Below are 25,678 nucleotides of genomic sequence, written 5' to 3'. Positions count from 1 at the left end.
AAATTGCAATTAAAACTTAATAGGTATGTTTTGGTACATATGGATTTTCTGCAATACCATTAAGACAGACACCTGCATTGAAAAAAAGCATAACTTCTAGAATGAGTATGAGCAACAAAGGAACATGCATCCTAGATGGGACTTGAAGCCACTGTCCCAGGTGATAGTAAACTTTTCAGGAAACTAATCCACAATGTCATTAGGATAAATGTCTGCTTTTAGATACTGGGCCATAATTTTGCAAGCTGAACAGTTCCAGATTGTTAAGCAGATTAAAGTTTCTGGTGGAGCCATTTGTGCAGTATGAAGCAAGAATGAAAGGAACATCTCCAATATTATTTTAATGAAATAAAGCCTATCACCCCAGATGGGACTTGAACCCACAATCCATTAGGCCACTGGGGCTTAGTAACATCTTTGAGTGAAACTGATTTTTTCATTAGTATAATCATTAATTGTTGCGATATAGGAAAGCTGTTTATTTGTGTTCTTTGCTTTACAAATCCCAGCATGAAATGTGATGGTACTATCCAGTCCTAATAGTGTGGACCCTCATGTTACATTGCAGCAAAACAGATTGATGCAACTCTTTTACCAAGAAAGATGTAGTCTTTTGCATTCCATTTTGTTGACTAACTAAAGTAATTTTTACAGTGCATATGAACCAAAGCAGCTGTGTGTACTGGTACTTAAAAACAGTCATGTTTGTGTTTTTTTTCTGCCTTCATATCAGGATGTTCAGGAAGCAGATGATAATCATTAACTGATGACATTAGAAAAAAAATTACATTTGCTCCAGGTGAGGCTTGAATTCACAACCTCAGGATTTCTCAACAGATACTGTCTTATAAGTCCTGCGCATATACCGATTGCGGCACAGGAGCACATGGACAAAGCGCTTTATTTTTAGTTGAGTGATTTTAGCATCGAGTTGACTAAGAAAATTAACTTGGTTTATTAATTTAAAATTAGTTACTTTTTAAATCCACTAAACTACTGCACCCAATACTAAAGTACCTAATAAAAGTAATATTCTAATCATAAGGTAATCAATTATATTGTGCATTTGTGTTATTGCCCAGTTTTATGTATCCATAGGTGTATATTGCAATGAATTCATGCCATTGTTGTACAGTTCAATATTATCAAAATTGTAAAATAATTCCTGTTTATTTATCTTAAATAATATTTGCAATAGATATATGTAACTTTAATGTTGCATAGGGAAAATATACACTATAATACCAAAAAATGCAGTATCTTTAAATAAAAATAAGTTAAATCTCACTTGTGCTCTATATTTAAAGGTAAACATTGTTTTTTTGGTCTGAAGCACCTAAATTGTCAGTAAAGTCAGTGTCCAAAGAAATATAAAAGGCAGAAAATTTCACTTTTGATGACATGGATGAAAGGACTTCAAGAAACCCATCAGCAATTGCAATAGAAATTGTTATTTTGTAGCCACTCTGATATTAAATTGCAATTAAAACTTAATAGGTATGTTTTGGTATATATGGATTTTCTGCAATACCATTAAGACAGTCACCTGAATTGAAAAAAAGCATAACTTCTAGAATGAGAATGAGCAACAAAGGAACATGCATCCTAGATGGGACTTGAAGCCACTGTCCCAGGTGATAGTAAACTTTTCAGAAAACTAATCGACAATGTCATTAGGATAAATGTCTGCTTTTAGATACTGGGCCATAATTTTGCAAGCTGAACAGTTCCGGATTGATAAGCAGATAAAAGTTTCTGGTGGAGCCATTTGTGCAGTATGAAGCAAGAATGAAAGGAACATCTCCAAAATTATTTTAATGAAATAAAGCCTATCACCCCAGATGGGACTTGAACCCACAATCCCTGGCTTAGGAGGCCAGTGCCCTATCCATTAGGCCACTGGGGCTTAGTAACATCTTTGAGTGAAACTGACTTTTTCATTAGTATAATCATTAATTGTTGCGATATAGGAAAGCCGTTTATTTGTGTTCTTTGCTTTACAAATCCCAGCATGAAATGTGATTGTACTATCCAGACCTAATAGTGTGGACCCTCATGTTACATTTCAGCAAAACAGATTGATGCAACTCTTTTACCAAGAAAGATGTAGTCTTTTGCATTCCATTTTGTTGACTAACTAAAGTAATTTTTACAGTGCATATGAACCAAAGCAGCTGTGTGTACTGGTACTTAAAACCAGTCATGTTTGTGTTTTTTTTCAGCCTTCATATCAGGATGTTCAGGAAGCAGATGATAATCATTAACTGATGACATTAGAAAAAAAATTGCATTTGCTCCAGGTGAGCCTTGAATTCACAACCTCAGGATTTCTCAACAGATACTGTCTTATAAGTACCGCGCACATACCGATTGCACCACAGGAGCACAAGGACAAACCGCTTTATTTTTAGTTGAGTGATTTTAGCATCGAGTTGACTAAGAAAATTAACTTGGTTTATTAATTTAAAATTAGTTACTTTTTAAATCCACTAAACTACTGCACCCAATACTAAAGTACCTAATAAAAGTAATATTCTAATCATAAGGTAATCAATTATATTGTGCATTTGTGTTATTGCCCAGTTTTATGTATCCATAGGTGTATATTGCAATGAATTCATGCCACTGTTGTACAGTACAATATTATCAAAATTGTAAAATAATTCCTGTTTATTTATCTTAAATAATATTTGGTATAGATATATGTAACTTTTATGTTGCATAGGGAAAATATACACTATAATACCAAAAAATGCAGTATCTTTAAATAAAAATAAGTTAAATCTCACTTGTGCTCTATATTTAAAGGTAAACATTGTTTTTTTGGTCTGAAGCACCTAAATTGTCAGTAAAGTCAGTGTCCAAAGAAATATAAAAGGCAGAAAATTACCCTTTTGATGACATGGATGAAAGGACTTCAAGAAACCCATCAGCAATTGCAATAGAAATTGTTATTTTGTAGCCACTCTGATATTAAATTGCAATTAAAACTTAATAGGTATGTTTTGGTATATATGGATTTTCTGCAATACCATTAAGACAGTCACCTGAATTGAAAAAAAGCATAACTTCTAGAATGAGAATGAGCAACAAAGGAACATGCATCCTAGATGGGACTTGAAGCCACTGTCCCAGGTGATAGTAAACTTTTCAGAAAACTAATCCACAATGTCATTAGGATAAATGTCTGCTTTTAGATACTGGGCCATAATTTTGCAAGCTGAACAGTTCTGGATTGATAAGCAGATAAAAGTTTCTGGTGGAGCCATTTGTGCAGTATGAAGCAAGAATGAAAGGAACATCTCCAAAATTATTTTAATGAAATAAAGCCTACCACCCCAGATGGGACTTGAACCCACAATCCCTGGCTTAGGAGTCCAGTGCCTTATCCATTAGGCCACTGAGGCTTAGTAACATCTTTTCATTAGTATAATCATTAATTGTTGCGATATAGGAAAGCCGTTTATTTGTGTTCTTTGCTTTACAAATCCCAGCATGAAATGTGATTGTACTATCCAGACCTAATAGTGTGGACCCTCATGTTACATTGCAGCAAAACAGATTGATGCAACTCTTTTACCAATAAAGAGGAAGTCATTTGCATTCCATTTTGTTGACTAACTAAAGTAATGTTTACAGTGCATATGAACCAAAGCAGCTGTGTGTACTGGTACCTTAAAAACAGTCATGTTTGAGTTTTTTTTTCTGCCTTCATATCAGGATGTTCAGGTAGCAGATGATAATCATTAACTGATGACATTAGAAAAAAAATTACATTTGCTCCAGGTGAGGCTTGAACTCACAACGTCAGCATTGCTCAACAGATACTGTCTTATAAGTACCGCACACAGACCGATTGGGCCACAGGAGTAAATGGACAAAGCGCATTATTTTTAGTTGAGTGATTTTAGCATCGAGTTGACTAAGTAAATTAACTTGGTTTATTAATTTGAAATGAGTTACTTTTTAAATCCACTAAACTACTGCACCCAATACTAAAGTACCAAATAAAAGTAATATTCTAATTATAAGGTAATCAATTATACTGTGCATTTGTGTTATTGCCCAGTTTTATGTATCCATAGGTGTATATTGCAATGAATTCATGCCACTGTTGTACAGTACAATATTGTCAAAATTGTAAAATAATTCCTGTTTATTTATCTTAAATAATATTTGCTATAGATATATGTAACTTTAATGTTGCATAGGGAAAATATACACTATAATACCAAAAAATGCAGTATCTTTAAATAAAAATAAGTTAAATCTCACTTGTGCTCTATATTTAAAGGTAAACATTGTTTTTTTGGTCTGAAGCACCTAAATTGTCAGTAAAGTCAGTGTCCAAAGAAATATAAAAGGCAGAAAATTACCATTTTGATGACATGGATGAGAGGACTTCAAGAAACCCATCAACAATTGCAATAGAAATTGTTATTTTGTAGCCACTCTGATATTAAATTGCAATTAAAACTTAATAGGTATGTTTTGGTATATATGGATTTTCTGCAATACCATTAAGACAGTCACCTGAATTGAAAAAAAGCATAACTTCTAGAATGAGAATGAGCAACAAAGGAACATGCATCCTAGATGGGACTTGAAGCCACTGTCCCAGGTGATAGTAAACTTTTCAGAAAACTAATCCACAATGTCATTAGGATAAATGTCTGCTTTTAGATACTGGGCCATAATTTTGCAAGCTGAACAGTTCCGGATTGATAAGCAGATAAAAGTTTCTGGTGGAGCCATTTGTGCAGTATGAAGCAAGAATGAAAGGAATATCTCCAAAATTATTTTAATAAAATAAAGCCTACCACCCCAGATGGGACTTGAACCCTCAATCCCTGGCTTAGGAGGCCAGTGCCTTATCCATTAGGCCACTGGGGCTTAGTAACATCTTTGAGTGAAACTGAATTTTTCATTAGTATAATCATTAATTGTTGCGATATAGGAAAGCCATTTATTTGTGTTCTTTGCTTTACAAATCCCAGCATGAAATGTGATTGTACTATCCAGACCTAATAGTGTGGACCCTCATGTTACATTGCAGCAAAACAGATTGATGCATCTCTTTTACCAATAAAGAGGTAGTCTTTTGCATTCCATTTTGTTGACTAACTAAAGTAATGTTTACAGTGCATATGAACCAAAGCAGCTGTGTGTACTGGTACCTTAAAAACAGTCATGTTTGAGTTTTTTTTTCTGCCTTCATATCAGGATGTTTAGGTAGCAGATGATAATCATTAACTGATGACATTAGAAAAAAAATTACATTTGCTCCAGGTGAGGCTTGAACTCACAACCTCAGCATTGCTCAACAGATACTGTCTTATAAGTACCGCACACAGACCGATTGGGCCACAGGAGTAAATGGACAAAGCGCATTATTTTTAGTTGAGTGATTTTAGCATCGAGTTGACTAAGTAAATTAACTTGGTTTATTAATTTTAAATGAGTTACTTTTTAAATCCACTAAACTACTGCACCCAATACTAAAGTACCAAATAAAAGTAATATTCTAATTATAAGGTAATCAATTATATTGTGCATTTGTGTTATTGCCCAGATTTATGTATCCATATCCATTGCAATGAATTCATGCCACTGTTGTACAGCACAATATTATCAAAATTGTAAAATAATTCCTGTTTATTTATCTTAAATAATATTTGCTATAGATATATGTAACTTTAATGTTGCATAGGGAAAATATACACTATAATACCAAAAAATGCAGTATCTTTAAATAAAAATAAGTTAAATCTCACTTGTGCTCTATATTTAAAGGTAAACATTGTTTTTTTGGTCTGAAGCACCTAAATTGTCAGTAAAGTCAGTGTCCAAAGAAATATAAAAGGCAGAAAATTACCATTTTGATGACATGGATGAAAGGACTTCAAGAAACCCATCAGCAATTGCAATAGAAATTGTTATTTTGTAGCCACTCTGATATTAAATTGCAATTAAAACTTAATAGGTATGTTTTGGTATATATGGATTTTCTGCAATACCATTAAGACAGTCACCTGAATTGAAAAAAAGCATAACTTCTAGAATGAGAATGAGCAACAAAGGAACATGCATCCTAGATGGGACTTGAAGCCACTGTCCCAGGTGATAGTAAACTTTTCAGAAAACTAATCCACAGTGTCATTAGGATAAATGTCTGCTTTTAGATACTGGGCCATAATTTTGCAAGCTGAACAGTTCTGGATTGATAAGCAGATAAAAGTTTCTGGTGGAGCCATTTGTGCAGTATGAAGCAAGAATGAAAGGAACATCTCCAAAATTATTTTAATGAAATAAAGCCTATCACCCCAAATGGGACTTGAACCCACAATCCCTGGCTTAGGAGGCCAGTGCCTTATCCATTAGGCCACTGAGGCTTAGTAACATCTTTGAGTGAAACTGAATTTTTCATTAGTATAATCATTAATTGTTGCGATATAGGAAAGCCGTTTATTTGTGTTCCTTGCTTTATAAATCCCAGCATGAAATGTGATTGTACTATCCAGACCTAATAGTGTGGACCCTCATGTTACATTGCAGCAAAACAGATTGATGCAACTCTTTTACCAATAAAGAGGTAGTCTTTTGCATTCCATTTTGTTGACTAACTAAAGTAATGTTTACAGTGCATATGAACCAAAGCAGCTGTGTGTACTGGTACCTTAAAAACAGTCATGTTTGAGGTTTTTTTTCTGCCTTCATATCAGGATGTTCAGGTAGCAGATGATAATCATTAACTGATGACATTAGAAAAAAAATTACATTTGCTCCAGGTGAGGCTTGAACTCACAACCTCAGCATTGCTCAACAGATACTGTCTTATAAGTACCGCACACAGACCGATTGGGCCACAGGAGTACATGGACAAAGCGCATTATTTTTAGTTGAGTGATTTTAGCATCGAGTTGACTAAGTAACTTAACTTGGTTTATTAATTTTAAATCAGTTACTTTTTAAATCCACTAAACTACTGCACCCAATACTAAAGTACCTAATAAAAGTAATATTCTAATTATAAGGTAATCAATTATATTGTGCATTTGTGTTATTGCCCAGTTTTATGTATCCATAGGTGTATATTGCAATGAATTCATGCCATTGTTGTACAGTACAATATTGTCAAAATTGTAAAATAATTCCTGTTTATTTATCTTAAATAATATTTGCTATAGATATATGTAATTTTAATGTTGCATAGGGAAAATATACACTATAATACCAAAAAATGCAGTATCTTTAAATAAAAATAAGTTAAATCTCACTTGTGCTCTATATTTAAAGGTAAACATTGTTTTTTTGGTCTGAAGCACCTAAATTGTCAGTAAAGTCAGTGTCCAAAGAAATATAAAAAGCAGAAAATTACCCTTTTGATGACATGGATGAATTGACTTCAAGAAACCCATCAGCAATTGCAATAGAAATTGTTATTTTGTAGCCACTCTGATATTAAATTGCAATTAAAACTTAATAGGTATGTTTTGGTATATATGGATTTTCTGCAATACCATTAAGACAGTCACCTGAATTGAAAAAAAGCATAACTTCTAGAATGAGAATGAGCAACAAAGGAACATGCATCCTAGATGGGACTTGAAGCCACTGTCCCAGGTGATAGTAAACTTTTCAGGAAACTAATCCACAATGTCATTAGGATAAATGTCTGCTTTTAGATACTGGGCCATAATTTTGCAAGCTGAACAGTTCCGGATTGATAAGCAGATAAAAGTTTCTGGTGGAGCCATTTGTGCAGTATGAAGCAAGAATGAAAGGAACATCTCCAAAATTATTTTAAAGAAATAAAGCCTATCACCCCAGATGGGACTTGAACCCACAATCCCTGGCTTAGGAGGCCAGTGCCTTATCCATTAGGCCACTGGGGCTTAGTAACATCTTTGAGTGAAACTGATTTTTTCATTAGTATAATCATTAATTGTTGCAATATAGGAAAGCCATTTATTTGTGTTCTTTGCTTTACAAATCCCAGCATGAAATGTGATTGTACTATCCAGACCTAATAGTGTGGACCCTCATGTTACATTGCAGCAAAACAGATTGATGCATCTCTTTTACCAATAAAGAGGTAGTCTTTTGCATTCCATTTTGTTGACTAACTAAAGTAATTTTTACAGTGCATATGAACCAAAGCAGCTGTGTGTACTGGTACTTAAAAACAGTCATGTTTGTGTTTTTTTTCTGCCTTCATATCAGGATGTTCAGGAAGCAGATGATAATCATTAACTGATGAAATTAGAAAAAAAATTACATTTGCTTCAGGTGAGGCTTGAATTCACAACCTCAGAATTGCTCAACAGATACTGTCTTATAAGTACGGCGCACAGACCGATTGCGCCACAGGAGCACATGGACAAAGCACTTTATTTTTAGTTGAGGGATTTTAGCATCGAGTTGACTAAGTAAATTAACTTGGTTTATTAATTTTAAATTAGTTACTTTTTAAATCCACTAAACTACTGCACCCACTACTAAAGTACCTAATAAAAGTAATATTCTAATCATAAGGTAATCAATTATATTGTGCATTTGTGTTATTGCCCAGTTTTATGTATCCATAGGTGTATATTGCAATGAATTCATGCCATTATTGTACAGTACAATATTATCAAAATTGTAAAATAATTCCTGTTTATTTATCTTAAATAATATTTGCTATAGATATATGTAACTTTAATGTTGCATAGGGAAAATATACACTATAATACCAAAAAATGCAGTATCTTTAAATAAAAATAAGTTAAATCTCACTTGTGCTCTATATTTAAAGGTAAACATTGTTTTTTTGGTCTGAAGCACCTAAATTGTCAGTAAAGTCAGTGTCCAAAGAAATATAAAAGGCAGAAAATTACCCTTTTGATGACATGGATGAAAGGACTTCAAGAAACCCATCAGCAATTGCAATAGAAATTGTTATTTTGTAGCCACTCTGATATTAAATTGCAATTAAAACTTAATAGGTATGTTTTGGTATATATGGATTTTCTGCAATACCATTAAGACAGTCACCTGAATTGAAAAAAAGCATAACTTCTAGAATGAGAATGAGCAACAAAGGAACATGCATCCTAGATGGGACTTGAAGCCACTGTCCCAGGTGATAGTAAACTTTTCAGAAAACTAATCCACAATGTCATTAGGATAAATGTCTGCTTTTAGATACTGGGCCATAATTTTGCAAGCTGAACAGTTCTGGATTGATAAGCAGATAAAAGTTTCTGGTGGAGCCATTTGTGCAGTATGAAGCAAGAATGAAAGGAACATCTCCAAAATTATTTTAATGAAATAAAGCCTACCACCCCAGATGGGACTTGAACCCACAATCCCTGGCTTAGGAGTCCAGTGCCTTATCCATTAGGCCACTGGGGCTTAGTAACATCTTTTCATTAGTATAATCATTAATTGTTGCAATATAGGAAAGCCGTTTATTTGTGTTCTTTGCTTTACAAATCCCAGCATGAAATGTGATTGTACTATCCAGACCTAATAGTGTGGACCCTCATGTTACATTGCAGCAAAACAGATTGATGCAACTCTTTTACCAATAAAGAGGAAGTCTTTTGCATTCCATTTTGTTGACTAACTAAAGTAATGTTTACAGTGCATATGAACCAAAGCAGCTGTGTGTACTGGTACCTTAAAAACAGTCATGTTTGAGTTTTTTTTTCTGCCTTCATATCAGGATGTTCAGGTAGCAGATGATAATCATTAACTGATGACATTAGAAAAAAAATTACATTTGCTCCAGGTGAGGCTTGAACTCACAACGTCAGCATTGCTCAACAGATACTGTCTTATAAGTACCGCACACAGACCGATTGGGCCACAGGAGTAAATGGACAAAGCGCATTATTTTTAGTTGAGTGATTTTAGCATCGAGTTGACTAAGTAAATTAACTTGGTTTATTAATTTGAAATGAGTTACTTTTTAAATCCACTAAACTACTGCACCCAATACTAAAGTACCAAATAAAAGTAATATTCTAATTATAAGGTAATCAATTATACTGTGCATTTGTGTTATTGCCCAGTTTTATGTATCCATAGGTGTATATTGCAATGAATTCATGCCACTGTTGTACAGTACAATATTGTCAAAATTGTAAAATAATTCCTGTTTATTTATCTTAAATAATATTTGCTATAGATATATGTAACTTTAATGTTGCATAGGGAAAATATACACTATAATACCAAAAAATGCAGTATCTTTAAATAAAAATAAGTTAAATCTCACTTGTGCTCTATATTTAAAGGTAAACATTGTTTTTTTGGTCTGAAGCACCTAAATTGTCAGTAAAGTCAGTGTCCAAAGAAATATAAAAGGCAGAAAATTACCATTTTGATGACATGGATGAGAGGACTTCAAGAAACCCATCAACAATTGCAATAGAAATTGTTATTTTGTAGCCACTCTGATATTAAATTGCAATTAAAACTTAATAGGTATGTTTTGGTATATATGGATTTTCTGCAATACCATTAAGACAGTCACCTGAATTGAAAAAAAGCATAACTTCTAGAATGAGAATGAGCAACAAAGGAACATGCATCCTAGATGGGACTTGAAGCCACTGTCCCAGGTGATAGTAAACTTTTCAGAAAACTAATCCACAATGTCATTAGGATAAATGTCTGCTTTTAGATACTGGGCCATAATTTTGCAAGCTGAACAGTTCCGGATTGATAAGCAGATAAAAGTTTCTGGTGGAGCCATTTGTGCAGTATGAAGCAAGAATGAAAGGAATATCTCCAAAATTATTTTAATGAAATAAAGCCTACCACCCCAGATGGGACTTGAACCCACAATCCCTGGCTTAGGAGGCCAGTGCCTTATCCATTAGGCCACTGGGGCTTAGTAACATCTTTGAGTGAAACTGAATTTTTCATTAGTATAATCATTAATTGTTGCGATATAGGAAAGCCGTTTATTTGTGTTCTTTGCTTTACAAATCCCAGCATGAAATGTGATTGTACTATCCAGACCTAATAGTGTGGACCCTCATGTTACATTGCAGCAAAACAGATTGATGCATCTCTTTTACCAATAAAGAGGTAGTCTTTTGCATTCCATTTTGTTGACTAACTAAAGTAATGTTTACAGTGCATATGAACCAAAGCAGCTGTGTGTACTGGTACCTTAAAAACAGTCATGTTTGAGTTTTTTTTTCTGCCTTCATATCAGGATGTTCAGGTAGCAGATGATAATCATTAACTGATGACATTAGAAAAAAAATTACATTTGCTCCAGGTGAGGCTTGAACTCACAACCTCAGCATTGCTCAACAGATACTGTCTTATAAGTACCGCACACAGACCGATTGGGCCACAGGAGTAAAAGGACAAAGCGCATTATTTTTAGTTGAGTGATTTTAGCATCGAGTTGACTAAGTAACTTAACTTGGTTTATTAATTTTAAATGAGTTACTTTTTAAATCCACTAAACTACTGCACCCAATACTAAAGTACCAAATAAAAGTAATATTCTAATTATAAGGTAATCAATTATATTGTGCATTTGTGTTATTGCCCAGATTTATGTATCCATATCCATTGCAATGAATTCATGCCACTGTTGTACAGTACAATATTATCAAAATTGTAAAATAATTCCTGTTTATTTATCTTAAATAATATTTGCTATAGATATATGTAACTTTAATGTTGCATAGGGAAAATATACACTATAATACCAAAAAATGCAGTATCTTTAAATAAAAATAAGTTAAATCTCACTTGTGCTCTATATTTAAAGGTAAACATTGTTTTTTTGGTCTGAAGCACCTAAATTGTCAGTAAAGTCAGTGTCCAAAGAAATATAAAAGGCAGAAAATTACCATTTTGATGACATGGATGAAAGGACTTCAAGAAACCCATCAGCAATTGCAATAGAAATTGTTATTTTGTAGCCACTCTGATATTAAATTGCAATTAAAACTTAATAGGTATGTTTTGGTATATATGGATTTTCTGCAATACCATTAAGACAGTCACCTGAATTGAAAAAAAGCATAACTTCTAGAATGAGAATGAGCAACAAAGGAACATGCATCCTAGATGGGACTTGAAGCCACTGTCCCAGGTGATAGTAAACTTTTCAGAAAACTAATCCACAGTGTCATTAGGATAAATGTCTGCTTTTAGATACTGGGCCATAATTTTGCAAGCTGAACAGTTCTGGATTGATAAGCAGATAAAAGTTTCTGGTGGAGCCATTTGTGCAGTATGAAGCAAGAATGAAAGGAACATCTCCAAAATTATTTTAAAGAAATAAAGCCTATCACCCCAGATGGGACTTGAACCCACAATCCCTGGCTTAGGAGGCCAGTGCCTTATCCATTAGGCCACTGGGGCTTAGTAACATCTTTGAGTGAAACTGATTTTTTCATTAGTATAATCATTAATTGTTGCAATATAGGAAAGCCATTTATTTGTGTTCTTTGCTTTACAAATCCCAGCATGAAATGTGATTGTACTATCCAGACCTAATAGTGTGGACCCTCATGTTACATTGCAGCAAAACAGATTGATGCAACTCTTTTACCAATAAAGAGGTAGTCTTTTGCATTCCATTTTGTTGACTAACTAAAGTAATGTTTACACTGCATATGAACCAAAGCAGCTGTGTGTACTGGTACTTAAAAACAGTCATGTTTGTGTTTTTTTTCTGCCTTCATATCAGGATGTTCAGGAAGCAGATGATAATCACTAACTGATGACATTAGAAAAAAAGTTACATTTGCTCCAGGTGAGGCTTAAACTCACAACCTCAGCATTGCTCAACAGATACTGTCTTTTAAGTTCTGCGCACAGACCGATTGCACCACAGGAGCACATGGTCAAAGCGCATTATTTTTAGTTGAGTGATTTTAGCATCGAGTTGACTAAGTAAATTAACTTGGTTTATTCATTTTAAATTAGTTACTTTTTAAATCCACTAAACTACTGCACCCAATAATAAAGTACCTAATAAAAGTAATATTCTAATCATAAGGTAATCAATTATATTGTGCATTTGTGTTATTGCCCAGTTTTATGTATCCATAGGTGTATATTGCAATGAATTCATGCCACTGTTGTACAGTTCAATATTATCAAAATTGTAAAATAATTCCTGTTTATTTATCTTAAATAATATTTGCTATAGATATATGTAACTTTAATGTTGCATAGGGAAAATATACACTATAATACCAAAAAATGCAGTATCTTTAAATAAAAATAAGTTAAATCTCACTTGTGCTCTATATTTAAAGGTAAACATTGTTTTTTTGGTCTGAAGCACCTAAATTGTCAGTAAAGTCAGTGTCCAAAGAAATATAAAAAGCAGAAAATTACCCTTTTGATGACATGGATGAAAGGACTTCAAGAAACCCATCAGCAATTGCCATAGACATTGTTATTTTGTAGCCACTCTGATATTAAATTGCAATTAAAACTTAATAGGTATGTTTTGGTATATATGGATTTTCTGCAATACCATTAAGACAGTCACCTGAATTGAAAAAAAGCATAACTTCTAGAATGAGAATGAGCAACAAAGGAACATGCATCCTAGATGGGACTTGAAGCCACTGTCCCAGGTGATAGTAAACTTTTCAGGAAACTAAACGTTTATTTGTGTTCTTTGCTTTACAAATAAAGCCTATCACCCCAGATGGGACTTGAACCCACAATCCCTGGCTTAGGAGGCCAGTGCCTTATCCATTAGGCCACTGGGGCTTAGTAACATCTTTGAGTGAAACTGAATTTTTCATTAGTATAATCATTAATTGTTGCGATATAGGAAAGCCGTTTATTTGTGTTCTTTGCTTTACAAATCCCAGCATGAAATGTGATTGTACTATCCAGACCTAATAGTGTGGACCCTCATGTTACATTGTAGCAAAACAGATTGATGCAACTCTTTTACCAATAAAGAGGTAGTCTTTTGCATTCCATTTTGTTGACTAACTAAAGTAATGTTTACACTGCATATGAACCAAAGCAGCTGTGTGTACTGGTACTTAAAAACAGTCATGTTTGTGTTTTTTTTCTGCCTTCATATCAGGATGTTCAGGAAGCAGATGATAATCATTAACTGATGACATTAGAAAAAAAATTACATTTGCTCCAGGTGAGGCTTAAACTCACAACCTCAGCATTGCTCAACAGATACTGTCTTTTAAGTTCTGCGCACAGACCGATTGCACCACAGGAGCACATGGTCAAAGCGCATTATTTTTAGTTGAGTGATTTTAGCATCGAGTTGACTAAGTAAATTAACTTGGTTTATTCATTTTAAATTAGTTACTTTTTAAATCCACTAAACTACTGCACCCAATAATAAAGTACCTAATAAAAGTAATATTCTAATCATAAGGTAATCAATTATATTGTGCATTTGTGTTATTGCCCAGTTTTATGTATCCATAGGTGTATATTGCAATGAATTCATGCCACTGTTGTACAGTTCAATATTATCAAAATTGTAAAATAATTCCTGTTTATTTATCTTAAATAATATTTGCTATAGATATATGTAACTTTAATGTTGCATAGGGAAAATATACACTATAATACCAAAAAATGCAGTATCTTTAAATAAAAATAAGTTAAATCTCACTTGTGCTCTATATTTAAAGGTAAACATTGTTTTTTTGGTCTGAAGCACCTAAATTGTCAGTAAAGTCAGTGTCCAAAGAAATATAAAAAGCAGAAAATTACCCTTTTGATGACATGGATGAAAGGACTTCAAGAAACCCATCAGCAATTGCCATAGACATTGTTATTTTGTAGCCACTCTGATATTAAATTGCAATTAAAACTTAATAGGTATGTTTTGGTATATATGGATTTTCTGCAATACCATTAAGACAGTCACCTGAATTGAAAAAAAGCATAACTTCTAGAATGAGAATGAGCAACAAAGGAACATGCATCCTAGATGGGACTTGAAGCCACTGTCCCAGGTGATAGTAAACTTTTCAGGAAACTAATCGTTTATTTGTGTTCTTTGCTTTACAAATACCAGCATGAAATGTGATTGTACTATCCAGACCTAATAGTGTGGACCCTCATGTTACATTGCAGCAAAACAGATTGATGCAACTCTTTTACCAATAAAGAGGTAGTCTTTTGCATTCCATTTTGTTGACTAACTAAAGTAATGTTTACACTGCATATGAACCAAAGCAGCTGTGTGTACTGGTACTTAAAAACAGTCATGTTTGTGTTTTTTCTCTGCCTTCATATCAGGATGTTCAGGAAGCAGATGATAATCATTAACTGATGACATTAGAAAAAAAATTACATTTGCTCCAGGTGAGGCTTGAACTCACAACCTCAGCATTGCTCAACAGATACTGTCTTTTAAGTTCTGCGCACAGACCGATTGCACCACAGGAGCACATGGTCAAAGCGCATTATTTTTAGTTGAGTGATTTTAGCATCGAGTTGACTAAGTAAATTAACTTGGTTTATTCATTTTAAATTAGTTACTTTTTAAATCCACTAAACTACTGCACCCAATAATAAAGTACCTAATAAAAGTAATATTCTAATCATAAGGTAATCAATTATATTGTGCATTTGTGTTATTGCCCAGTTTTATGTATCCATAGGTGTATATTGCAATGAATTCATGCCACTGTTGTACAGTTCAATATTATCAAAATTGTAAAATAATTCCTGTTTATTTATCTTAAATAATATTTGCTATAGATATATGTAACTTTAATGTTGCATAGGGAAAATATACACTATAATACCAAAAAATGCAGTATCTTTAAATAAAAATAAGTTAAATCTCACTTGTGCTCTATATTTAAAGGTAAACATTGTTTTTTTGGTCTGAAGCACCTAAATTGTCAGTAAAGTCAGTGTCCAAAGAAATATAAAAAGCAGAAAATTACCCTTTTGATGACATGGATGAAAGGACTTCAAGAAACCCATCAGCAATTGCAATAGAAATTGTTATTTTGTAGCCACTCTGATATTAAGTTGCAATTAAAACTTAATAGGTATGTTTTGGTATATATGGATTTTCTGCAATACCATTAAGACAGTCACCTGAATTGAAAAAAAGCATAACTTCTAGAATGAGAATGAGCAACAAAGGAACATGCATCCTAGATGGGACTTGAAGCCACTGTCCCAGGTGATAGTAAACTTTTCAGGAAACTAATCCACAATGTCATTAGGATAAATGTCTGCTTTTAGATACTGGGCCATAATTTTGCAAGCTGAACAGTTCAGGATTGATAAGCAGATAAAAGTTTCTGGTGGAGCCATTTGTGCAGTATGAAGCAAGAATGAAAGGAACATCTCCAAAATTATTTTAAAGAAATAAAGCCTATCACCCCAGATGGGACTTGAACCCACAATCCCTGGCTTAGGAGGCCAGTGCCTTATCCATTAGGCCACTGGGGCTTAGTAACATCTTTGAGTGAAACTGAATTTTTCATTAGTATAATCATTAATTGTTGCGATATAGGAAAGCCGTTTATTTGTGTTCTTTGCTTTACAAATCCCAGCATGAAATGTGATTGTACTATCCAGACCTAATAGTGTGGACCCTCATGTTACATTGTAGCAAAACAGATTGATGCAACTCTTTTACCAATAAAGAGGTAGTCTTTTGCATTCCATTTTGTTGACTAACTAAAGTAATGTTTACACTGCATATGAACCAAAGCAGCTGTGTGTACTGGTACTTAAAAACAGTCATGTTTGTGTTTTTTTTCTGCCTTCATATCAGGATGTTCAGGAAGCAGATGATAATCATTAACTGATGACATTAGAAAAAAAATTACATTTGCTCCAGGTGAGGCTTGAACTCACAACCTCAGCATTGCTCAACAGATACTGTCTTTTAAGTTCTGCGCACAGACCGATTGCACCACAGGAGCACATGGTCAAAGCGCATTATTTTTAGTTGAGTGATTTTAGCATCGAGTTGACTAAGTAAATTAACTTGGTTTATTCATTTTAAATTAGTTACTTTTTAAATCCACTAAACTACTGCACCCAATAATAAAGTACCTAATAAAAGTAATATTCTAATCATAAGGTAATCAATTATATTGTGCATTTGTGTTATTGCCCAGTTTTATGTATCCATAGGTGTATATTGCAATGAATTCATGCCACTGTTGTACAGTTCAATATTATCAAAATTGTAAAATAATTCCTGTTTATTTATCTTAAATAATATTTGCTATAGATATATGTAACTTTAATGTTGCATAGGGAAAATATACACTATAATACCAAAAAATGCAGTATCTTTAAATAAAAATAAGTTAAATCTCACTTGTGCTCTATATTTAAAGGTAAACATTGTTTTTTTGGTCTGAAGCACCTAAATTGTCAGTAAAGTCAGTGTCCAAAGAAATATAAAAAGCAGAAAATTACCCTTTTGATGACATGGATGAAAGGACTTCAAGAAACCTATCAGCAATTGCAATAGAAATTGTTATTTTGTAGCCACTCTGATATTAAATTGCAATTAAAACTTAATAGGTATGTTTTGGTATATATGGATTTTCTGCAATACCATTAAGACAGTCACCTGAATTGAAAAAAAGCATAACTTCTAGAATGAGAATGAGCAACAAAGGAACATGCATCCTAGATGGGACTTGAAGCCACTGTCCCAGGTGATAGTAAACTTTTCAGGAAACTAATCGTTTATTTGTGTTCTTTGCTTTACAAATACCAGCATGAAATGTGATTGTACTATCCAGACCTAATAGTGTGGACCCTCATGTTACATTGCAGCAAAACAGATTGATGCAACTTTTTTACCAATAAAGAGGTAGTCTTTTGCATTCCATTTTGTTGACTAACTAAAGTAATGTTTACACTGCATATGAACCAAAGCAGCTGTGTGTACTGGTACTTAAAAACAGTCATGTTTGTGTTTTTTCTCTGCCTTCATATCAGGATGTTCAGGAAGCAGATGATAATCATTAACTGATGACATTAGAAAAAAAATTACATTTGCTCCAGGTGAGGCTTGAACTCACAACCTCAGCATTGCTCAACAGATACTGTCTTTTAAGTTCTGCGCACAGACCGATTGCACCACAGGAGCACATGGTCAAAGCGCATTATTTTTAGTTGAGTGATTTTAGCATCGAGTTGACTAAGTAAATTAACTTGGTTTATTCATTTTAAATTAGTTACTTTTTAAATCCACTAAACTACTGCACCCAATAATAAAGTACCTAAAAAAAGTAATATTCTAATCATAAGGTAATCAATTATATTGTGCATTTGTGTTATTGCCCAGTTTTATGTATCCATAGGTGTATATTGCAATGAATTCATGCCATTGTTGTACAGTTCAATATTATCAAAATTGTAAAATAATTCCTGTTTATTTATCTTAAATAATATTTGCTATAGATATATGTAACTTTAATGTTGCATAGGGAAAATATACACTATAATACCAAAAAATGCAGTATCTTTAAATAAAAATAAGTTAAATCTCACTTGTGCTCTATATTTAAAGGTAAACATTGTTTTTTTGGTCTGAAGCACCTAAATTGTCAGTAAAGTCAGTGTCCAAAGAAATATAAAAAGCAGAAAATTACCCTTTTGATGACATGGATGAAAGGACTTCAAGAAACCCATCAGCAATTGCAATAGAAATTGTTATTTTGTAGCCACTCTGATATTAAATTGCAATTAAAACTTAATAGGTATGTTTTGGTATATATGGATTTTCTGCAATACCATTAAGACAGTCACCTGAATTGAAAAAAAGCATAACTTCTAGAATGAGAATGAGCAACAAAGGAACATGCATCCTAGATGGGACTTGAAGCCACTGTCCCAGGTGATAGTAAACTTTTCAGGAAACTAATCCACAATGTCATTAGGATAAATGTCTGCTTTTAGATACTGGGCCATAATTTTGCAAGCTGAACAGTTCAGGATTGATAAGCAGATAAAAGTTTCTGGTGGAGCCATTTGTGCAGTATGAAGCAAGAATGAAAGGAACATCTCCAAAATTATTTTAAAGAAATAAAGCCTATCACCCCAGATGGGACTTGAACCCACAATCCCTGGCTTAGGAGGCCAGTGCCTTATCCATTAGGCCACTGGGGCTTAGTAACATCTTTGAGTGAAACTGAATTTTTCATTAGTATAATCATTAATTGTTGCGATATAGGAAAGCCGTTTATTTGTGTTCTTTGTTTTACAAATCCCAGCACAGACCGATTGCGCCACATGAGCACATGGTCAAAGCGCATTATTTTTAGTTGAGTGATTTTAGCATCGAGTTGACTAAGTAAATTAACTTGGTTTATTCATTTTAAATTAGTTACTTTTTAAATCCACTAAACTACTGCACCCAATAATAAAGTACCTAATAAAAGTAATATTCTAATCATAAGGTAATCAATTATATTGTGCATTTGTGTTATTGCCCAGTTTTATGTATCCATAGGTGTATATTGCAATGAATTCATGCCATTGTTGTACAGTTCAATATTATCAAAATTGTAAAATAATTCCTGTTTATTTATCTTAAATAATATTTGCTATAGATATATGTAACTTTATTGTTGCATAGGGAAAATATACACTATAATACCAAAAAATGCAGTATCTTTAAATAAAAATAAGTTAAATCTCACTTGTGCTCTATATTTAAAGGTAAACATTGTTTTTTTGGTCTGAAGCACCTAAATTGTCAGTAAAGTCAGTGTCCAAAGAAATATAAAAAGCAGAAAATTACCCTTTTGATGACATGGATGAAAGGACTTCAAGAAACCCATCAGCAATTGCAATAGAAATTGTTATTTTGTAGCCACTCTGATATTAAATTGCAATTAAAACTTAATAGGTATGTTTTGGTATATATGGATTTTCTGCAATACCATTAAGACAGTCACCTGAATTGAAAAAAAGCATAACTTCTAGAATGAGAATGAGCAACAAAGGAACATGCATCCTAGATGGGACTTGAAGCCACTGTCCCAGGTGATAGTAAACTTTTCAGGAAACTAATCGTTTATTTGTGTTCTTTGCTTTACAAATACCAGCATAAAATGTGATTGTACTATCCAGACCTAATAGTGTGGACCCTCATGTTACATTGCAGCAAAACAGATTGATGCAACTCTTTTACCAATAAAGAGGTAGTCTTTTGCATTCCATTTTGTTGACTAACTAAAGTAATGTTTACACTGCATATGAACCAAAGCAGCTGTGTGTACTGGTACTTAAAAACAGTCATGTTTGTGTTTTTTTTCTGCCTTCATATCAGGATGTTCAGGAAGCAGATGATAATCATTAACTAATGACATTAGAAAAAAAATTACATTTGCTCCAGGTGAGGCTTGAACTCACAACCTCAGCATTGCTCAACAGATACTGTCTTTTAAGTTCTGCGCACAGACCGATTGCGCCACAGGAGCACATGGTCAAAGTGCATTATTTTTAGTTGAGTGATTTTAGCATCGAGTTGACTAAGTAAATTAACTTGGTTTATTCATTTTAAATTAGTTACTTTTTAAATCCACTAAACTACTGCACCCAATAATAAAGTACCTAAAAAAAGTAATATTCTAATCATAAGGTAATCAATTATATTGTGCATTTGTGTTATTGCCCAGTTTTATGTATCCATAGGTGTATATTGCAATGAATTCATGCCATTGTTGTACAGTTCAATATTATCAAAATTGTAAAATAATTCCTGTTTTTTTATCTTAAATAATATTTGCTATAGATATATGTAACTTTAATGTTGCATAGGGAAAATATACACTATAATACCAAAAAATGCAGTATCTTTAAATAAAAATAAGTTAAATCTCACTTGTGCTCTATATTTAAAGGTAAACATTGTTTTTTTGGTCTGAAGCACCTAAATTGTCAGTAAAGTCAGTGTCCAAAGAAATATAAAAGGCAGAAAATTACCCTTTTGATGACATGGATGAAAGGACTTCAAGAAACCCATCAGCAATTGCAATAGAAATTGTTATTTTGTAGCCACTCTGATATTAAATTGCAATTAAAACTTAATAGGTATGTTTTGGTATATATGGATTTTCTGCAATACCATTAAGACAGTCACCTGAATTGAAAAAAAGCATAACTTCTAGAATGAGAATGAGCAACAAAGGAACATGCATCCTAGATGGGACTTGAAGCCACTGTCCCAGGTGATAGTAAACTTTTCAGGAAACTAATCGTTTATTTGTGTTCTTTGCTTTACAAATACCAGCATAAAATGTGATTGTACTATCCAGACCTAATAGTGTGGACCCTCATGTTACATTGCAGCAAAACAGATTGATGCAACTCTTTTACCAATAAAGAGGTAGTCTTTTGCATTCCATTTTGTTGACTAACTAAAGTAATGTTTACACTGCATATGAACCAAAGCAGCTGTGTGTACTGGTACTTAAAAACAGTCATGTTTGTGTTTTTTTTCTGCCTTCATATCAGGATGTTCAGGAAGCAGATGATAATCATTAACTGATGACATTAGAAAAAAAATTACATTTGCTCCAGGTGAGGCTTGAACTCACAACCTCAGCATTGCTCAACAGATACTGTCTTTTAAGTTCTGCGCACAGACCGATTGCGCCACAGGAGCACATGGTCAAAGTGCATTATTTTTAGTTGAGTGATTTTAGCATCGAGTTGACTAAGTAAATTAACTTGGTTTATTCATTTTAAATTAGTTACTTTTTAAATCCACTAAACTACTGCACCCAATAATAAAGTACCTAAAAAAAGTAATATTCTAATCATAAGGTAATCAATTATATTGTGCATTTGTGTTATTGCCCAGTTTTATGTATCCATAGGTGTATATTGCAATGAATTCATGCCATTGTTGTACAGTTCAATATTATCAAAATTGTAAAATAATTCCTGTTTTTTTATCTTAAATAATATTTGCTATAGATATATGTAACTTTAATGTTGCATAGGGAAAATATACACTATAATACCAAAAAATGCAGTATCTTTAAATAAAAATAAGTTAAATCTCACTTGTGCTCTATATTTAAAGGTAAACATTGTTTTTTTGGTCTGAAGCACCTAAATTGTCAGTAAAGTCAGTGTCCAAAGAAATATAAAAGGCAGAAAATTACCCTTTTGATGACATGGATGAAAGGACTTCAAGAAACCCATCAGCAATTGCAATAGAAATTGTTATTTTGTAGCCACTCTGATATTAAATTGCAATTAAAACTTAATAGGTATGTTTTGGTATATATGGATTTTCTGCAATACCATTAAGACAGTCACCTGAATTGAAAAAAAGCATAACTTCTAGAATGAGAATGAGCAACAAAGGAACATGCATCCTAGATGGGACTTGAAGCCACTGTCCCAGGTGATAGTAAACTTTTCAGGAAACTAATCGTTTATTTGTGTTCTTTGCTTTACAAATACCAGCATAAAATGTGATTGTACTATCCAGACCTAATAGTGTGGACCCTCATGTTACATTGCAGCAAAACAGATTGATGCAACTCTTTTACCAATAAAGAGGTAGTCTTTTGCATTCCATTTTGTTGACTAACTAAAGTAATGTTTACACTGCATATGAACCAAAGCAGCTGTGTGTACTGGTACTTAAAAACAGTCATGTTTGTGTTTTTTTTCTGCCTTCATATCAGGATGTTCAGGAAGCCGATGATAATCATTAACTGATGACATTAGAAAAAAAATTAAATTTGCTCCAGGTGAGGCTTGAACTCACAACCTCAGCATTGCTCAACAGATACTGTCTTTTAAGTTCTGCGCACAGACCGATTGCGCCACAGGAGCACATGGTCAAAGTGCATTATTTTTAGTTGAGTGATTTTAGCATCGAGTTGACTAAGTAAATTAACTTGGTTTATTCATTTTAAATTAGTTACTTTTTAAATCCACTAAACTACTGCACCCAATAATAAAGTACCTAAAAAAAGTAATTTTCTAATCATAAGGTAATCAATTATATTGTGCATTTGTGTTATTGCCCAGTTTTATGTATCCATAGGTGTATATTGCAATGAATTCATGCCATTGTTGTACAGTTCAATATTATCAAAATTGTAAAATAATTCCTGTTTATTTATCTTAAATAATATTTGCTATAGATATATGTAACTTTAATGTTGCATAGGGAAAATATACACTATAATACCAAAAAATGCAGTATCTTTAAATAAAAATAAGTTAAATCTCACTTGTGCTCTATATTTAAAGGTAAACATTGTTTTTTTGGTCTGAAGCACCTAAATTGTCAGTAAAGTCAGTGTCCAAAGAAATATAAAAAGCAGAAAATTACCCTTTTGATGACATGGATGAAAGGACTTCAAGAAACCCATCAGCAATTGCAATAGAAATTGTTATTTTGTAGCCACTCTGATATTAAATTGCAATTAAAACTTAATAGGTATGTTTTGGTATATATGGATTTTCTGCAATACCATTAAGACAGTCACCTGAATTGAAAAAAAGCATAACTTCTAGAATGAGAATGAGCAACAAAGGAACATGCATCCTAGATGGGACTTGAAGCCACTGTCCCAGGTGATAGTAAACTTTTCAGGAAACTAATCCACAATGTCATTAGGATAAATGTCTGCTTTTAGATACTGGGCCATAATTTTGCAAGCTGAACAGTACCGGATTGTTAAGCAGATAAAAGTTTATGATGGAGCCATTTGTGCAGTATGAAGCAAGAATGAAAGGAACATCTCCAAAATTATTTTAAAGAAATAAAGCCTATCACCCCAGATGGGACTTGAACCCACAATCCCTGGCTTAGGAGGCCAGTGCCTTATCCATTAGGCCACTGGGGCTTAGTAACATCTTTGAGTGAAACTGAATTTTTCATTAGTATAATCATTAATTGTTGCGATATAGGAAAGCCGTTTATTTGTGTTCTTTGCTTTACAAATCCCAGCATGAAATGTGATTGTACTATCCAGACCTAATAGTGTGGACCCTCATGTTACATTGTAGCAAAACAGATTGATGCAACTCTTTTACCAATAAAGAGGTAGTCTTTTGCATTCCATTTTGTTGACTAACTAAAGTAATGTTTACACTGCATATGAACCAAAGCAGCTGTGTGTACTGGTACTTAAAAACAGTCATGTTTGTGTTTTTTTTCTGCCTTCATATCAGGATGTTCAGGAAGCAGATGATAATCATTAACTGATGACATTAGAAAAAAAATTACATTTGCTCCAGGTGAGGCTTGAACTCACAACCTCAGCATTGCTCAACAGATACTGTCTTTTAAGTTCTGCGCACAGACCGATTGCACCACAGGAGCACATGGTCAAAGCGCATTATTTTTAGTTGAGTGATTTTAGCATCGAGTTGACTAAGTAAATTAACTTGGTTTATTCATTTTAAATTAGTTACTTTTTAAATCCACTAAACTACTGCACCCAATAATAAAGTACCTAATAAAAGTAATATTCTAATCATAAGGTAATCAATTATATTGTGCATTTGTGTTATTGCCCAGTTTTATGTATCCATAGGTGTATATTGCAATGAATTCATGCCACTGTTGTACAGTTCAATATTATCAAAATTGTAAAATAATTCCTGTTTATTTATCTTAAATAATATTTGCTATAGATATATGTAACTTTAATGTTGCATAGGGAAAATATACACTATAATACCAAAAAATGCAGTATCTTTAAATAAAAATAAGTTAAATCTCACTTGTGCTCTATATTTAAAGGTAAACATTGTTTTTTTGGTCTGAAGCACCTAAATTGTCAGTAAAGTCAGTGTCCAAAGAAATATAAAAAGCAGAAAATTACCCTTTTGATGACATGGATGAAAGGACTTCAAGAAACCCATCAGCAATTGCCATAGACATTGTTATTTTGTAGCCACTCTGATATTAAATTGCAATTAAAACTTAATAGGTATGTTTTGGTATATATGGATTTTCTGCAATACCATTAAGACAGTCACCTGAATTGAAAAAAAGCATAACTTCTAGAATGAGAATGAGCAACAAAGGAACATGCATCCTAGATGGGACTTGAAGCCACTGTCCCAGGTGATAGTAAACTTTTCAGGAAACTAATCGTTTATTTGTGTTCTTTGCTTTACAAATACCAGCATGAAATGTGATTGTACTATCCAGACCTAATAGTGTGGACCCTCATGTTACATTGCAGCAAAACAGATTGATGCAACTCTTTTACCAATAAAGAGGTAGTCTTTTGCATTCCATTTTGTTGACTAACTAAAGTAATGTTTACACTGCATATGAACCAAAGCAGCTGTGTGTACTGGTACTTAAAAACAGTCATGTTTGTGTTTTTTCTCTGCCTTCATATCAGGATGTTCAGGAAGCAGATGATAATCATTAACTGATGACATTAGAAAAAAAATTACATTTGCTCCAGGTGAGGCTTGAACTCACAACCTCAGCATTGCTCAACAGATACTGTCTTTTAAGTTCTGTGCACAGACCGATTGCACCACAGGAGCACATGGTCAAAGCGCATTATTTTTAGTTGAGTGATTTTAGCATCGAGTTGACTAAGTAAATTAACTTGGTTTATTCATTTTAAATTAGTTACTTTTTAAATCCACTAAACTACTGCACCCAATAATAAAGTACCTAATAAAAGTAATATTCTAATCATAAGGTAATCAATTATAT

General features: G+C 33.1%; 12 non-coding genes across 12 annotated transcripts; all 12 read right to left on the bottom strand.

Moving 5' to 3' along the window:
* Window positions 1-1,833: 1,833 nt before the first annotated feature.
* On the bottom strand, window positions 1,834-1,906 carry TRNAR-CCU (transfer RNA arginine (anticodon CCU)). Its single transcript has one exon. It is a non-coding gene; the product is annotated as a tRNA-Arg (tRNA).
* Window positions 1,907-3,334: 1,428 nt separating this feature from the next.
* Window positions 3,335-3,407, bottom strand: TRNAR-CCU (transfer RNA arginine (anticodon CCU)). The gene has a single exon. It is a non-coding gene; the product is annotated as a tRNA-Arg (tRNA).
* Window positions 3,408-4,820: 1,413 nt separating this feature from the next.
* On the bottom strand, window positions 4,821-4,893 carry TRNAR-CCU (transfer RNA arginine (anticodon CCU)). Its single transcript has one exon. It is a non-coding gene; the product is annotated as a tRNA-Arg (tRNA).
* Window positions 4,894-6,319: 1,426 nt separating this feature from the next.
* On the bottom strand, window positions 6,320-6,392 carry TRNAR-CCU (transfer RNA arginine (anticodon CCU)). The gene has a single exon. It is a non-coding gene; the product is annotated as a tRNA-Arg (tRNA).
* Window positions 6,393-7,822: 1,430 nt separating this feature from the next.
* Window positions 7,823-7,895, bottom strand: TRNAR-CCU (transfer RNA arginine (anticodon CCU)). The gene has a single exon. It is a non-coding gene; the product is annotated as a tRNA-Arg (tRNA).
* Window positions 7,896-9,323: 1,428 nt separating this feature from the next.
* Window positions 9,324-9,396, bottom strand: TRNAR-CCU (transfer RNA arginine (anticodon CCU)). The gene has a single exon. It is a non-coding gene; the product is annotated as a tRNA-Arg (tRNA).
* Window positions 9,397-10,809: 1,413 nt separating this feature from the next.
* On the bottom strand, window positions 10,810-10,882 carry TRNAR-CCU (transfer RNA arginine (anticodon CCU)). The gene has a single exon. It is a non-coding gene; the product is annotated as a tRNA-Arg (tRNA).
* A 1,426-nt stretch (window positions 10,883-12,308) lies between these two features.
* Window positions 12,309-12,381, bottom strand: TRNAR-CCU (transfer RNA arginine (anticodon CCU)). Its single transcript has one exon. It is a non-coding gene; the product is annotated as a tRNA-Arg (tRNA).
* Window positions 12,382-13,676: 1,295 nt separating this feature from the next.
* Window positions 13,677-13,749, bottom strand: TRNAR-CCU (transfer RNA arginine (anticodon CCU)). Its single transcript has one exon. It is a non-coding gene; the product is annotated as a tRNA-Arg (tRNA).
* A 2,615-nt stretch (window positions 13,750-16,364) lies between these two features.
* Window positions 16,365-16,437, bottom strand: TRNAR-CCU (transfer RNA arginine (anticodon CCU)). Its single transcript has one exon. It is a non-coding gene; the product is annotated as a tRNA-Arg (tRNA).
* A 2,615-nt stretch (window positions 16,438-19,052) lies between these two features.
* Window positions 19,053-19,125, bottom strand: TRNAR-CCU (transfer RNA arginine (anticodon CCU)). The gene has a single exon. It is a non-coding gene; the product is annotated as a tRNA-Arg (tRNA).
* A 4,639-nt stretch (window positions 19,126-23,764) lies between these two features.
* TRNAR-CCU (transfer RNA arginine (anticodon CCU)) lies at window positions 23,765-23,837 on the bottom strand. The gene has a single exon. It is a non-coding gene; the product is annotated as a tRNA-Arg (tRNA).
* Between the last annotated feature and the right edge of the window lie 1,841 nt (window positions 23,838-25,678).

The sequence above is a fragment of the Taudactylus pleione genome, unplaced genomic scaffold (genome assembly GCF_031769625.1).
Source record: "Taudactylus pleione unplaced genomic scaffold, aTauple2 ptg000473l, whole genome shotgun sequence".
Classification (NCBI taxonomy): domain Eukaryota; kingdom Metazoa; phylum Chordata; class Amphibia; order Anura; family Myobatrachidae; genus Taudactylus; species Taudactylus pleione.
The sequence above is the reverse complement of the archived record's forward strand: the minus strand, read 5'-3'. Positions and strand labels throughout refer to the sequence as shown.